We start from the raw sequence: 13609 nt of genomic DNA, 5'->3' as shown, positions 1-13609 counted from the left end.
ATGTGCTTCTCCAGGATACAACAGGGATCATCTGGATTCTGATCAGGTGTACCGGATACACTGAGCCGACAAAGCTAAAAGCACCTTGACTCTGCAAATCGGTTTTTTCAGTATATAAAATAAACGGGTTAAACAATATAAAGTCTCCCCTACTAGTACTTGTTTGTTTCTGCCGGTGATTAGACGTGCTGAGTGGCGTATATAGAGTGTCCTGGATCTGAAAACGGCATTTGAAACAAAAGCGAAGAAGAAGAATTTATTATCGCTTTTATTTTCGCACTGTAATGTGGCGGCGGCATAAAAATTGCTGACGTCACAAACAATCTTCTTACAAAGCGGAAGACGAACTATGTGCGAAAACAGGAAGTATTCCTTTAAGATGAACTCCTGGGTGATCTTGAAAAAAAATTCGTACTGTACCTGTTCCTGTGACGAAGGTTGATATCATCAGATCTCATCTCATTTGAAGAGGTTTGTTCGGAGATTCTCATTTTATTAAAATAAACGGATTAAACATGATAAAGTCTTAAAAGTCTCCTCTACTTGTTTGCTTCTGCCGGTGATTATCCGTGCTGAGTGGCGTATATAGAGTGTCCTGACTCAAAACGGCATTTACAACAAAAGCGAAGAAGAACAATTTATTATCGTTTTTATTTTCGCACTGTAATGTGGCGGCGGCATAAAAATTGCTGACGTCACAAGCAATCTTCTTACAAAGCGGAAGACGAACTATGTGCGAAAACAGGAAGTACAGTATTCCTTTAAGATGAACTTCCGGGTGATCTTGTAAAAAAAATTCGTACTTTACCTGTTCCTGTGATGAAGCTTGACATCATCGGATCGGATCGGATCTCATCTCATTTGAAGAGGTTTGTTCGGAGATTCTCATTTTATTATTATGACTGAGAAAGATTTGTTTAACATTCATTTAAAGATAAAATAATTTCCTGTTCGTTGATGACGGGAATGAAGGAAAGTTAAACGAGTTTTTATTAAATGTTAATGTATGTTGATTGTTCATATAATGAGGTGTTTTTCACTCGTTTTGTTTCATTCACGACATTGTTTTATATTAAAGCGCGGCGTTACGCGCGCTGCTTGTGAGCAAGGAGGAAGCGGACAAGCGGTAACATATAAACGCCTTTATTCAAGACTACACTGTAACACTGTACCGCCCCGGGCTGGGCGCCCGGTGTCTCTCATGAGGCCACGCCTACCCCTAGGACGTGGCCACCGCCCACTTGGTGCGTGGAATGATGTCACCACGCCAGTGGGCTTTTGTGTCCGCCACACGCGCCCCCCCCAGAATTCCCGCGCACCTGGAGGGCCAGTTTGCGGGGCAGACGAATGACCCGGCCGAAGCGCCCCCTGGCGATCGGCGGCGTCCGGGGTGCAGGGATGCCAGGTGGGATGCCCCTGGCTGCTCCTGGGATGGGTGCAGGACCGGGGGGCGGCGTGGAGGCGGGGCTGGGCGGTGCCGGGGGTCCGCCCGCAGGAGGGCGGCCCCGACGTGGGGGTCGGGCCACTGGCGGTGGATGGTCCACATCGAGGTGGGCCGGCTTGAGGCGGTCTACCGAAACGCGGTCAGGAGTACCGCCGATGTCCAGGGTGAAGTGCTTCGCCCCGGTCTCCAGCACGCGGAAAGGCCCGTCGTACGGGGGCCGCAGTGGTGTCCGATGGGCATCGTGGCGGACGAAGACGTACTCCGCCGTGCGAAGCTCCGGGGCGACGTGCGTCGGTGGGTGCCCGTGGCATGCCGTTGGCACCGGGGCGAACCTCTGGGCGGTCTCTTGCAGAGCGGAGCGCTGCTGTGCCGCGGACCATGGTGCCGTGGAGTCGAGGAGGAACTCGCCCGGCACCCGCAGCGGTTGCCCGAAGACCAACTCCGCCGCGGATGCGCGCAGGTCCTCCTTGGGCGCCGTCCGGAGGCCCAGCAGGACCCAGGGGAGCCTGTCGACCCAGCCGCCGTCGCGGAGGGTGGCCCGGAGCGCGGCCTTCAATGAGCGGTGAAATCGCTCACACAGGCCGTTAGCCTGGGGGTGGTAGGCCGTGGTTCGGTGCAGCCGGACCCCGAGCCCCTGCGCAACCGCCCCCCAGAGCTCCGAGGTGAACTGGGGGCCGCGGTCGGATGAGATGTCTGAGGGGGCGCCGAACCGGGCGACCCAGGTGGCGATGAAAGCCTGCGCGACATCGGCCGCCGTTGTCGACGCCAAGGGCACGGCCTCCGGCCACCGGGTGGTGCGGTCCACCATGGTGAGGACGTGGGTGAAACCCCGCGAGGGGGGCAGAGGTCCCACCAGGTCCACGTGGACGTGGTCAAACCGGCGTTCCGGCACCGTGAACGGGGCCAACGGGGCCTGGGTGTGCCGGTGCACCTTGGCGCGCTGGCACGCGAGGCATGTCCTGGCCCAGCCGCGGACGGCCTTCCGGAGGCCATGCCAGACGAACTTGTCGGCGATCAGCCTTTGGGAGGCCCTCGCGCCCGGGTGGGACAGGCCGTGGATGGCGTCAAACACCTGGCGCTGCCAGCCCGCGGGCACAATGGGGCGAGGACGCCCGAGGGAGACGTCGCACAAGAGGGCCGCGCCCGCGCCGTCGAACGGCACCTCGGTGACGCGGAGGCCCGTGACGGCGGTCCGCAAGGCCTGGACGTCGGGGTCAGCGGCCTGGTCCGCTGCCATCCGGGCATAGTCGATGCCGAGGTGGACTGCGTGGGCGACGGCCCGGGAAAGGCAATCCGCCACCGGGTTGTCCTTCCCCGCGACGTGCTGGATGTCCGTCGTGTACTCGGACACGGCCGAGAGGTGACGCTGCTGCCGGGCCGACCACGGCTCGGTGACCTTGCCCATCGCGAAGATCAGCGGCTTGTGGTCGACGAAGGCAGTGAACGCCCGGCCCTCGAGCAGATGGCGGAAGTGCCTGACCGCCAAGTGAAGTCCGAGCAACTCGCGGTCGAAGGTACTGTAACGGCGTTCGGGCGGGCGAAGCTGCCGGCTAAAGAACGCCAGCGGTTGCCAAGCTCCACGCACCCATTGCTCGTGCACCGCGCCCACCGCGTAGTCCGAGGCATCGGTGGTGAGGGCGATCGGTGCATCGGGCGCCGGGTGCGCGAGCATGGTGGCGTTAGCCAAGGCGAGCTTCGCGCCCGTGAACGCCGTGTGCATCTGCTCGGTCCAGGTAACGTCGCCTTTGCCCGGCTTACCTCGGAGAGCTTCGTGCAGGGGGCGCAGGAGCTGGGCGATACGGGGCAGGAACCGATGGTAAAAGTTCACCATGCCCAGGAACTCCTGCAGCCCTCTGATCGTGCGGGGGCGCGGAAACCCCTTCACCGCCTCCACCTTGGCCGGCAGGGGGACGGCTCCGTGCCTGGTGACACGGTGCCCCAGAAAATCGATTGTGGCGGCGCCGAACCGGCACTTTGCGGGGTTCACAATCAGGCCATGCTGGCCCAGGCGTTCGAAGAGCGTGCGGAGGTGGCGTAGGTGCTCTTCGCGGGACGCGCTGGCGACGAGGATATCGTCCAGGTAGACGTAGACAAAATCCAAGTCGCGCAGGACGCTGTCCATCAGTCGCTGGAACGCCTGAGCCGCATTCTTCAGACCGAAGGGCATGCGCAGGAACTCGAAGAGTCCGAATGGCGTGATGACCGCCGTCTTCGGGACGTCCTCCGGCCTGACGGGGACCTGATGGTAGCCGCGTATGAGGTCCACCTTCGAGAAGAAGGACCTGCCCGCCAAACGGGCGGAAAAGTCCTGAATGTGGGGGACGGGGTAGCGGTCGGGAGTCGTGGCGTCATTGAGACGGCGATAGTCCCCGCCGAGGAGGTGGGCCGCGTGAGGGCCGGGAAACCGGCGAGGAGGCGGGTGAATGCGTCCGCTGCCGGAAGCGTACAGACCAACGTGGCCGGAACCGAATCGTTCGGCAAGCCGCTTGGCAAGCCGCTCGTTGAGCTGGGCAACGCACATGCGAGCGAGCTGAACGTCTCGGCCTGGACAAGCCGTCTGCGCTTGACGTCGACCAGGAGCCCATTAGCGCACAGGAAGTCCGCGCCAAGCAGTGCCATGGGCACGTCCGCGGTGACGAACGTCCATCGGAAAACCTGCCCTCCAAACCGCAGAGAGAGGCAGCGTTTTCCGTACGTACGGATGGGCGTCCCGTTCGCGGCAAGCAGCGCGGGGCCCCCACCCGCGGCGTGCTTGTCTGACATGCCGGCGGGAATGACACTCACCTGTGCTCCCGTGTCGCACAGGTAACGGCGCCCGGAGAAGGTGTCCGTTATGAACAGCAGGCTGCTCGAACGGCCGGCGCTCATCGCCACAATTGAGCGCCGGCCCGGGCGTTTCCCGACCCGTTGAAGGAGCACGGCGGATGACACCGCCGAGCTTCGTGGCCGAACTTGGCGTGGAACCAGCACCAGGTGGTGGAGCTGGAGGAGCGCGGCTGGCTCCGCCAGGCCGGTGGAGTCGACGGGTTTCCCCGCGGTGGCGGTTTTCGCCGCGGCGGTGGGCGGGGCGTGGCGGCGTTCACGAGGTGCGTATCAGCATGCTGCTGAACCACAGCGTGCTGTAGAAGTTGATGCTGTGGAACATCAGCGTGCTGTAGAAGATGATGCTGTGGAACATCAGCGTCGAAGGCCGTGACGGCCACGCCAACGCTCGCCCGCGTGTCCGAAGCGGCGAAGTACTTGTCCGCCTCGGCCGCCAATGCTCGGGGTTCCGTTAGCCCGGTCCCGGCCAATGCGAGGCGAACCTGCGCTGGAAGTTGGCGACGGAAAAGCGCCCGGAATAGCGAACCGGGGGCTTCGTCGCCCAACAGTGACAGCATATGGTCCATTCGGACCGACGGGCGCGTCTCACTGAGCTCGGGGAGATCCAGGAGGCGGTCGGCCCGTGCGTCGTCCGTGAGTCTGAACGTGGCTAAGAGTAGCCGCTTGAGTGCCTCGTACTTGTGGCCGTCCGGTGGGTGGCGAAGGACGGACACAACTCGAGCGGCCGTGCCGGGCCCGAGGGAGGCGACGACGTGGCAGTAGCGCGTGTCATCGCCGGTGAGGTGCCGAAGCTGAAATTGGGCTTCGGCCTGGACGAACCAGACTTCGGCCTGAGCCTCCCAAAATTCCGGAAGTTTGACGAAGGCGGCCATGGCGATGGCGTCGCGTGTGGAAGGATCGCTCCGGCAGATCCAACGTCGAGGGTCACCAATAAAGCGCGGCGTTACGCGCGCTGCTTGTGAGCAAGGAGGAAGCGGACAAGCGGTAACATATAAACGCCTTTATTCAAGACTACACTGTAACACTGTACCGCCCCGGGCTGGGCGCCCGGTGTCTCTCATGAGGCCACGCCTACCCCTAGGACGTGGCCACCGCCCACTTGGTGCGTGGAATGATGTCACCACGCCAGTGGGCTTTTGTGTCCGCCACAATATCACGTCATCACTAAACTTCATACAACGATGGTTAAACTTCTTTCCTCTTTTTAATTACAAAACATCCAGAAAGTCTTTATCATTAACTTGTATTTCCAATGTGACCTCCAAATGAGGAGGTGTTATTAAGATTGCAGATGGATGGATGAGGGATCTATGTAGTGTTGCAACGGAAAAAAAATATGTCGCCCCCATCTGCTACCTGCAAAACCTAGAACGGCACTCGGTGGAGCACATACCTCCACCAGGTGCACATACCTCCACCAGGTGAACAGTTTAACATTTTGTACCCACCGATAGGCCGGGTCTGGATTCGGACCTGAACCAAAATCTAAACTGCTTGTTCTTGTCACCAAACCAACACGTCCACCAAGTTTAAACATAACTCGTCCATAACTTTTTAAAAATATGTTATATATCGCTTTTAGCCCGATCACTCAATGTGGTGAAGAATCACTTGATAATTAAATAACTCTCATATCCGAATCCATATTCAGATCTTCACCAAAATCGTATCGAATCATCCTTGTCACACAAACAACCTGTCCACCAAGTTTCAGCGAAATCCATCCACAACTTTTTGAGATATCCTGCTATATGTCGTTTTTGGCCCGATCTCCCAATGGTGAAAAATCGCTTAAAATATTCTACTCGCCGGATCCGAATCTGGATCTCCACCAAAATCTAAACATTTCGTCCTTTGTACATACCCAACTTAACCCTGGTGTTGGGCTAGCGGCTAGGGTGCCAGCCTAGGAGATCCTAGGATCCTAGGATCCTGGGTTCGAATCCCGGTCGATCGCTGAATTAACGCCAGGGGGGTTGACTCAGCCTGTCATCCTTCTGAGGTCGGCAAATTGAGTACCAGTTCACTGGTAATTCCCTGTTTGTCGTTAAAGGCGGCAAAAAGGGTTGGCGTCAGGAAGGGCATCCGGCCGTAAAACATTGCTTCAAAAAGGGGACCAAAAAACAACAACAACCACGGTTCCCGAAAAAGGCCAACCCCCGCTTTGCGGGGAAAAATGGCCTCTAAAGGTGGTACATACCCAACTTCTCAGCCAAATTTCGTCCGAATCCGTCCACAACTTTTTGAGATATCTTGTTCAGGGGTGAAACAGACAAACAGGGGTGAAAACATAACCTCCACCCACCTTTGGTGGTGGAGGTAATAAATTTGGAGTATCTTCTCTAAAAAGTCGTTTAGGCCAGAGATTCTCAACTGGTGGGGCACAACAACCCATTATAGTTAGGCAGTTAAGAAGAAGCAGCGTTCATTTTTTCAGGAAAGCACCAAATTTGGCACAGATGTAGTATGGATCTATACAATTGTTTTCCTGAGGGGCGCCCAAAAATTCAGAAAATTCAAAAAATCCAAAAAAATGTCCTGGATGCCGTGAAAAAGGGGAGAAAACGGGTATTGATTCGAACTGTAGATTCTGATATTGTGGTCTTGGCAATAGCACACTACTTTACCTACCAGTGACACGGTGTGGAGGAACTCTGGATTGCCACTGGTAAAAGCTACCGCTACCTTGCCATCCATAAAATTGCCACCGGCCTTGGCCGCAGGAAGTCTGAGTCGAGAAAGATATGTTGCCATCCTCTATGACCGGACTACCGAGATAAAGACAGTGAATGACATGCGCCGACACTTGTTCACGAAGAAGGCAAGAACAATTGATCACATTCCCCCAACAGCAGACGCCTTCGAACAACACCTAAAACGTGCATGTTTTCAGGCTGGACACGTATGGAGTCAGGCACTTGTGCCTTACCCAGAACTTCCATCACCAGCTGATTGGGGCTGGATGAAAACAGGGACTTCTTGGACACCAATTTGGACCACAATACCACTGATACAGGAGGCATGTTCAGAGCTTACAAGCTGCCATTGTAAGTCGGCCTGTAAAGGCAACTGTAAATTCTCCAGGGCAAATCTGCCCTGCACATCACTGTGTGACTGCGATGGACAGTGCTTGTAGTACTACGCGTCTGTGCGAGAGCCTCCACCTTTCAAGTGCCCACAATATTTTAAGTTAAAACTGCAACTGTGTGTAACTTTGATTAATTAATACCATTCCATTATCAGAGACCAATAAAACAATGTGTATCACTTGGAATTGAAATTTTACCTAAAATGCTATGAGAGATTCAAGGAAAATGGAAACACCATGGCGGCCATTTTGAAATTAAAGATGATGGATGCCAATCTTTATGCAATTGATCCCATTGGATTCAGAGACCATGAAAACATGGGGTAAGACACTGGAACTGTGGTGTTATCACTCATAGTATAGAAGTTATTGAGGGAAATAGGTCACAGAGGGCGGTCATGTTGAAATTCAATATGGCGGCCACCAGGGGTTCTGAATTTTTGGGCGCCCCTCAGGAAAACAATTGTATAGGTCCATACTACATCTGCCAAATTTGGTGCTTTCCTGAAAAAATGAACGATACGCCCTATTTTTCGGTCTTGACTGCCTAAGTATTAGTGGGCCGCAAGGCGCAACCAAGTGGTCCGTTGAAATCGTACCAACCTGAGAAGGCAGGTTATTAGTTTACCTCATGAGTGTTCGTAAAAATTTACCTCACAAAAAGTTATATTTATGCCATTGTATTAATTTGTGATTGAAACTATGCTGTTTAAAATGAAAATATAGAGTTATTGAGTTTAAATGAGAAATAGAAATGACGTGGGAGTTTCCATCCGTGACATTCATGGATTCAGTATTTGCTGTTTCGTCATTGACCATATTTGGTTGATTGAAGGTGGTTCCGGCATGGAGAAAGTGTCGAGCGTCATGTTAGGTAAATGCATCATGTGACATAGTTGAGTCAGGCCAAAAGGAAATATGCTTGTTTGTATAGAGTTGGCTGAATGCCATTTCACAGTTGCAAGGCATAACTGCTTCTCTGTGCTGAGCTGGCAAAAACGTGTTTTATCTGTGGTTTGACCTTATGCAAATGTGAAGCCAAGGGTCTGTTACATCAGCTTTTGTTCTTATCTCATGCTCCAGCGTGGCTTCTGCTTTCCTTTTGTAGTAAAACAATTTGTTTGTATATTTGATGCAGTTTGAGTAGAATTTAGAGATCTGCTTTCCTGAGCACAAACTCTTCTCTCCGTACATACGAAATAAATAATCCTTTGTCTATCAAGTGTTGCCTGTCATATTTTGATGAAGGGGGACAGACTCCCACAGATGCTGGACTACCCTTGTGTTCTTAGGAGGAACCAAGTAATGCTCTAGAAAAGTTCATGTGAAGGGGGTGACAATTTGATTCATTCAGCTAAATGAAGAAGTAAATCTATTTTCAATGCAGTTGCAGTGTCTTGATTTCAAAGGGACCTCCTCGCTGTCCTTCATTTTTCTGTAAAAAAATTGAAATGCCAAACATCATATTAGTTTTCTATTCTATTGTTGAAGTAGGTGCATGTGCACTACCGGTCAAAAGTTTTAGTACACCTCAATTTTTCCAGTTTTTCTTGAAATTTACGCAGTTTAATGTCCCGTGAATAACCTGAAATGGTACAAAGGTAAGCAGTAAACTGCTCGAGGTTAAAAAAAAAAAGTTTAGGTTAGCAAAAACGGGAAAATAATGTAAATTGCACAGTAATATTATTTTTTTTTAAGCCTTCAGGGAACAAGTAATGGGTTAACAACTTACAGCTGTGCTGCAGCAATGTAAGTAAATTAAGCCTTGAAAGTTGATGCAAACTTCCTACAGGTGTCCCAACCTCTGCTGATTACAAACTCCCTGTCTATAAAAGCAGTATTGGAACAGACTTATTACACCCTCTGAAGCATTACTTGGACAATATTGCACTGCAGGAATTAGTATATTGGAAACTGGAGGAAACTCTGACGAAGAGGTCTGGCAGACCCAAAGCCACAACAGAATCAGAAGACCAGTTTCTGAGTCAACAGCTTGCGTGATAGGTGGCTCACAGGACGACAACTTTAAGCACAGCTTAACACTGGTCAAAGTAAGCAAGTCTCAGTTTCAACTGTGAAGAGAAGACTTCGAGCTGCAGGTTTGACAGGTTGAGTGGCAGTAAGAAAGCAATTGCTCAGATGGCAAAATAAGAAAAAGAGGCAAAAATTTATGAATTGAATCAAAATTTGATGAATTGAACCGATGAATCAAAATTTGAAATCTTTGGTTCATCACGCAGGGTTTTTGTATGCCGTCGAGTAGGCGAAAGGATGGTTCCTCAGTGTGTGACACCAACTGTCAAACATGGAGGAGGAAGCGTGATGGTCTGGGGCTCTTTTGCTGGATCCACAGTCGGCGACTTGCACAGAGTGACTGGCACCCTGAACCAAAAGGGCTACCACAGCATTTTGCAGTGCCATGCAATACCCTCTGGTATATGCCTAGTTGGTCAGGGGTTCATCCTACAGCAAGATAATGACCCTAAACAAACCTCCAGGCTATGTCAAAACTAACTTCGAGGAAAAGAACAAGATGGTGGGCTTCAAATCATGGAATGGCCAGCACAGTCTCCAGACTTAAACCCCATCGAGCTGGTTTGGGATGAACTGGGCAGAAGGGTGAAAGCAAAGCAACCTACCAATGCAACACATTTGTGGGAACTTCTGCAACAGTGTTGGGAAGAACTTCCCGAACAATATTTGATTTCCATTGTAGAAAGAATGCCACGAGTGTTTTCGGCGGTTATATCTGCAAAAGGTGGTGACTTTGAATCAAAAATTTAAATTAAATTTTGTTAAACAAAATGATTCTATGATTTCTTTTTTTATCTCTAATTGTTTATTTGTTCTATGCTTAATTTCAGAGTACATTGAGACATTAAACTGTGTAAATTTCAATAAAAACTGGAAAAATTGAGGTGTTCTAAAACTTTTGACCGGCAGTGTATACTATTCATCCATCATCTCTAATTATCATCAGTATTTATCATGTACATATCACAATATCACATTTGTCCAATATGTCTGTAATGTCAACACTTGCAAGTTTATGTAATGCACATTTATGGTCCAAAAGGGATTGGTAAAATAGGCTGCACTGCGCATGTGTCCAATTCTTTTATCTAATCCAATTGTTGCCTATAATGTACACACACATCGTGCTTGTCCCGAAGAATACATCACACCCAATATATCTGCAATTGGTTGGTACATAATACACACTAACTTTATCAATTTTTTTTAACAAATTAGATTTCACACACATGCACATTATCTTTTGTGTTTTCTTTTTCAAGGTACACAGAAAACTTAACGTACTGATGGGTTTTAATCTATATACAGTATGTAGGGCACCCCTTTATATGAACTTTTCTGGAGCATTACTTGGTTCCTCCTAAGAACACAAGGGTAGTCCAGCATGCGCATGAGTTTTTTTTGAATGTCCCTTCTTTTCTATACTTTGCCACATGGCACATACCTTGGTATAAAGGGGCCTTTTCTATGCCCCTGACATTTTTCACAAGATACATTTTGAATACGAACAAAATGCATTTGTTCATCGGTCAAGACGATATAAAAGGCTTGGAAAAAGTAGGGGGAAAAAAATATCTAACCCAGACGGGATTTGAACCCACAAACTCCAGCTTGGGAGTCTGATGCTTTATCCATTAGGCCATTGAGCCAGCACATTGGATTTGTGTAATAATATTTTGAAGAGTTATAAAGTGTGTATATATTTTTGTCCCCCGTGGCACCGCGGAGCGAAAGGGGGATTATGGTTTTCCCCTCTGTGCGTGCGTAAATGAAGGATCGAATTCTAATTTGGTGTGTGGGTGCAACTAGGCATATGGAAGAACCCTATTGAAAATTAGGTCGCCACGTCAAAATCCAGGATGGCTGTCACCATATCTAAACCTTGTGAGCGCAATATCTTGAAAAGTAAATGTCTGAACATTGTGAGCGGAATATCTTGAAAAATAAATGAACTACTAACTTCTAATCTCGTGTGTGGGTGTATCGAGGCATAAGGAAGAACGCTATTGAAAATTGGGTCGCCACGTCAAAATCCAAGATGGCCACCGCCATGTATGTCTGAACCTTGTGAGTGGATTATTTTGAAAAATAAGCGAAGCACCAACTTCTAATCTGGTGTGTGGGTGTATCTAGGCATAAGGAAGAACGCTATTGAAAATTGGGTCGCCACCTCAAAATCCAAGATGGCCGCCGCCATGTATGTCTGAACCTTGTGAGTGGATTATTTTGAAAAATAAGCGAAGCACCAACTTCTAATCTGGTGTGTGGGTGTATCTAGGCATAAGGAAGAACGCTATTGAAAATTGGGTCGCCACCTCAAAATCCAAGATGGTCGCCACCATATATATGTCTGAACCTTGAGCGGAATATCCTGAAAAATAAGCAAAGTACCAACTTCTAATCTGGTGTGGGTGTATCTACGGTAAGGAAGAACGCTATTGAAAATTGGGTCGCCACGTCAAAATCCAATATGGCCGCCTTGCGTCTTCCACTTTGTCAACTCACATCACCGATGGGGGACCTAGGCGTAGCGCTTATCTATTTATTTATGTATATATATATTTATATATATTTCATCTTAAAGCAAAAACCATAGCATTTAGGTGGAATTTGTTTTGAAAGCCATTAGGCTGGTTAAAAAAAATTCCTGTTTATCATCGCCGCCCGCCCCATAAAAGTCGTCCGCCCCTAAAAAATCTTTTCTTTTTTTTTTGCTCGCGAAGTCAGTAAAATCCGTTCCCTGTGTTGAGCTGAGGTACCACAGATGAGTCATATCCTATATGCAGTACCTGCAGTAAAAGTCGTACTGCCGAGAAGAGGCCCACTCGGAAGTTCAAGAAGTAGTTGGTATTCTGAAGGAGGAGCCAAATATCATCGGCAAACGGGAGAGCCTCACGTGATAATTATTGCTGTGGATTCCTAGTCAAAAATTAAATGAGCGCTACACTACATGTAGTAGTAGGTGATGATAGATACATGAATAAACGGCAACCAACATTCTCTTGGTGTTGAACTCTACTCAACATGTATGAGTGCTGTAATAGCAGTAGCTGCTGATAGATAGATGTATAAACGCGAACCAGACATCCTTTTGATGTGGTTAATGTCCTCTTCCAAGTCTGCCAAACTGCACAATATGCATGTACCGGTACCATGAAGTGATATTTCGTGGCGAGGAATTCTAGTCAAATATGTACATGAATGCTATGGCAATAGCTGCTGATAGATACATGTATGGCAACCGGACATTATTCTTAAAAGCCGAAGTTTTATGTTATATGTATCAGCAAATATTAAAAGTAAACAGAACTCAATGTGCAATGGGTTTCTTTATTTTCTTTATTTGAATCATATCAGTGCGTACATACGAAGGTTTACTAGTTTAGAAATCATAACATGATTCATCATATTTGTCCGATCAAGTATATTTAAGAAAAAAACATATTGTGCGTTGAATAATCCATTAAAATTTCACTCTGAAAAAAAACCAAAAAAACCCCTCCCTCCCTACCCACTTTTTTGAAAAAAAGTGATGATAAACAGGAATTTTTTTTAACCAGCCTTCACTCGACCTATTGGCCGATGTATCTTCCAAGTTTCAGCTCGTTTCAATGTATAATCCTTGAGATATGAGCGCCAACGCATTTTGGACAGATGGACACCAATGTGATTTAGAGGGTTTTCTAAATAAAACTCAAGAATGCATAAACGGACGTTGCTGAAATTTGGAACACTAGGGCATGCCCGTACTATATATATATCTAAAATTATATCCCCCCCCTCTATTTACATGAAATGGTTTGGTCCATTCGCAAAGCCAAAGCGAACGGTTTGCGAGTACGGTGACAATCCCCCCCCTCTATTTACATGAAATGGTTTGGTCCAAAGCGAACGGCTTGCGAGTACGGTGACAATCCCCCCCCTCTATTTACATGAAATGGTTTGGTCCAAAGCGAACGGCTTGCGAGTACGGTGACAATCCCCCCCCTCTATTTACATGAAATGGTTTGGTCCAAAGCGAACGGCTTGCGGAGTTTGGTAAAGAAATCGCCATAGCGTGCACAAACGCGCAGGAAAGCGAATGAATCGCAAATTAGTTTTAATTAGTTGTAAAACATAGTTTAACGCCAACATAGTTTGCCAACGTGAAATAAATGAATACGCTCTCAAATGTGCCGTCCGAGGCAGAGTCTGTTCGCCACGTTCGGCACACGTGATAG

General features: G+C 49.1%; 1 protein-coding gene across 2 annotated transcripts in view; it reads left to right on the top strand.

Moving 5' to 3' along the window:
• Positions 1–328: 328 nt before the first annotated feature.
• LOC137415568 (uncharacterized) overlaps positions 329–13609 on the top strand; it is an 88521-nt gene continuing 75240 nt past the window's right edge. Inside the window, exon 1 of one of the 2 annotated variants that reach the window (XM_068101166.2) lies at positions 329–471. The gene's annotated coding sequence lies outside the window, so the exon portion shown is untranslated. Of the gene's footprint in view, positions 472–738; positions 870–13609 lie in introns of those variants that run through there. The other variant, XM_078780790.1, reaches the window with a different exon arrangement.

Source organism: Myxine glutinosa, chromosome 6, assembly GCF_964187855.1.
Source record: "Myxine glutinosa chromosome 6, kmMyxGlut1.1, whole genome shotgun sequence".
Lineage (NCBI taxonomy): Eukaryota > Metazoa > Chordata > Myxini > Myxiniformes > Myxinidae > Myxine > Myxine glutinosa.
The sequence above is the reverse complement of the archived record's forward strand: the minus strand, read 5'-3'. Positions and strand labels throughout refer to the sequence as shown.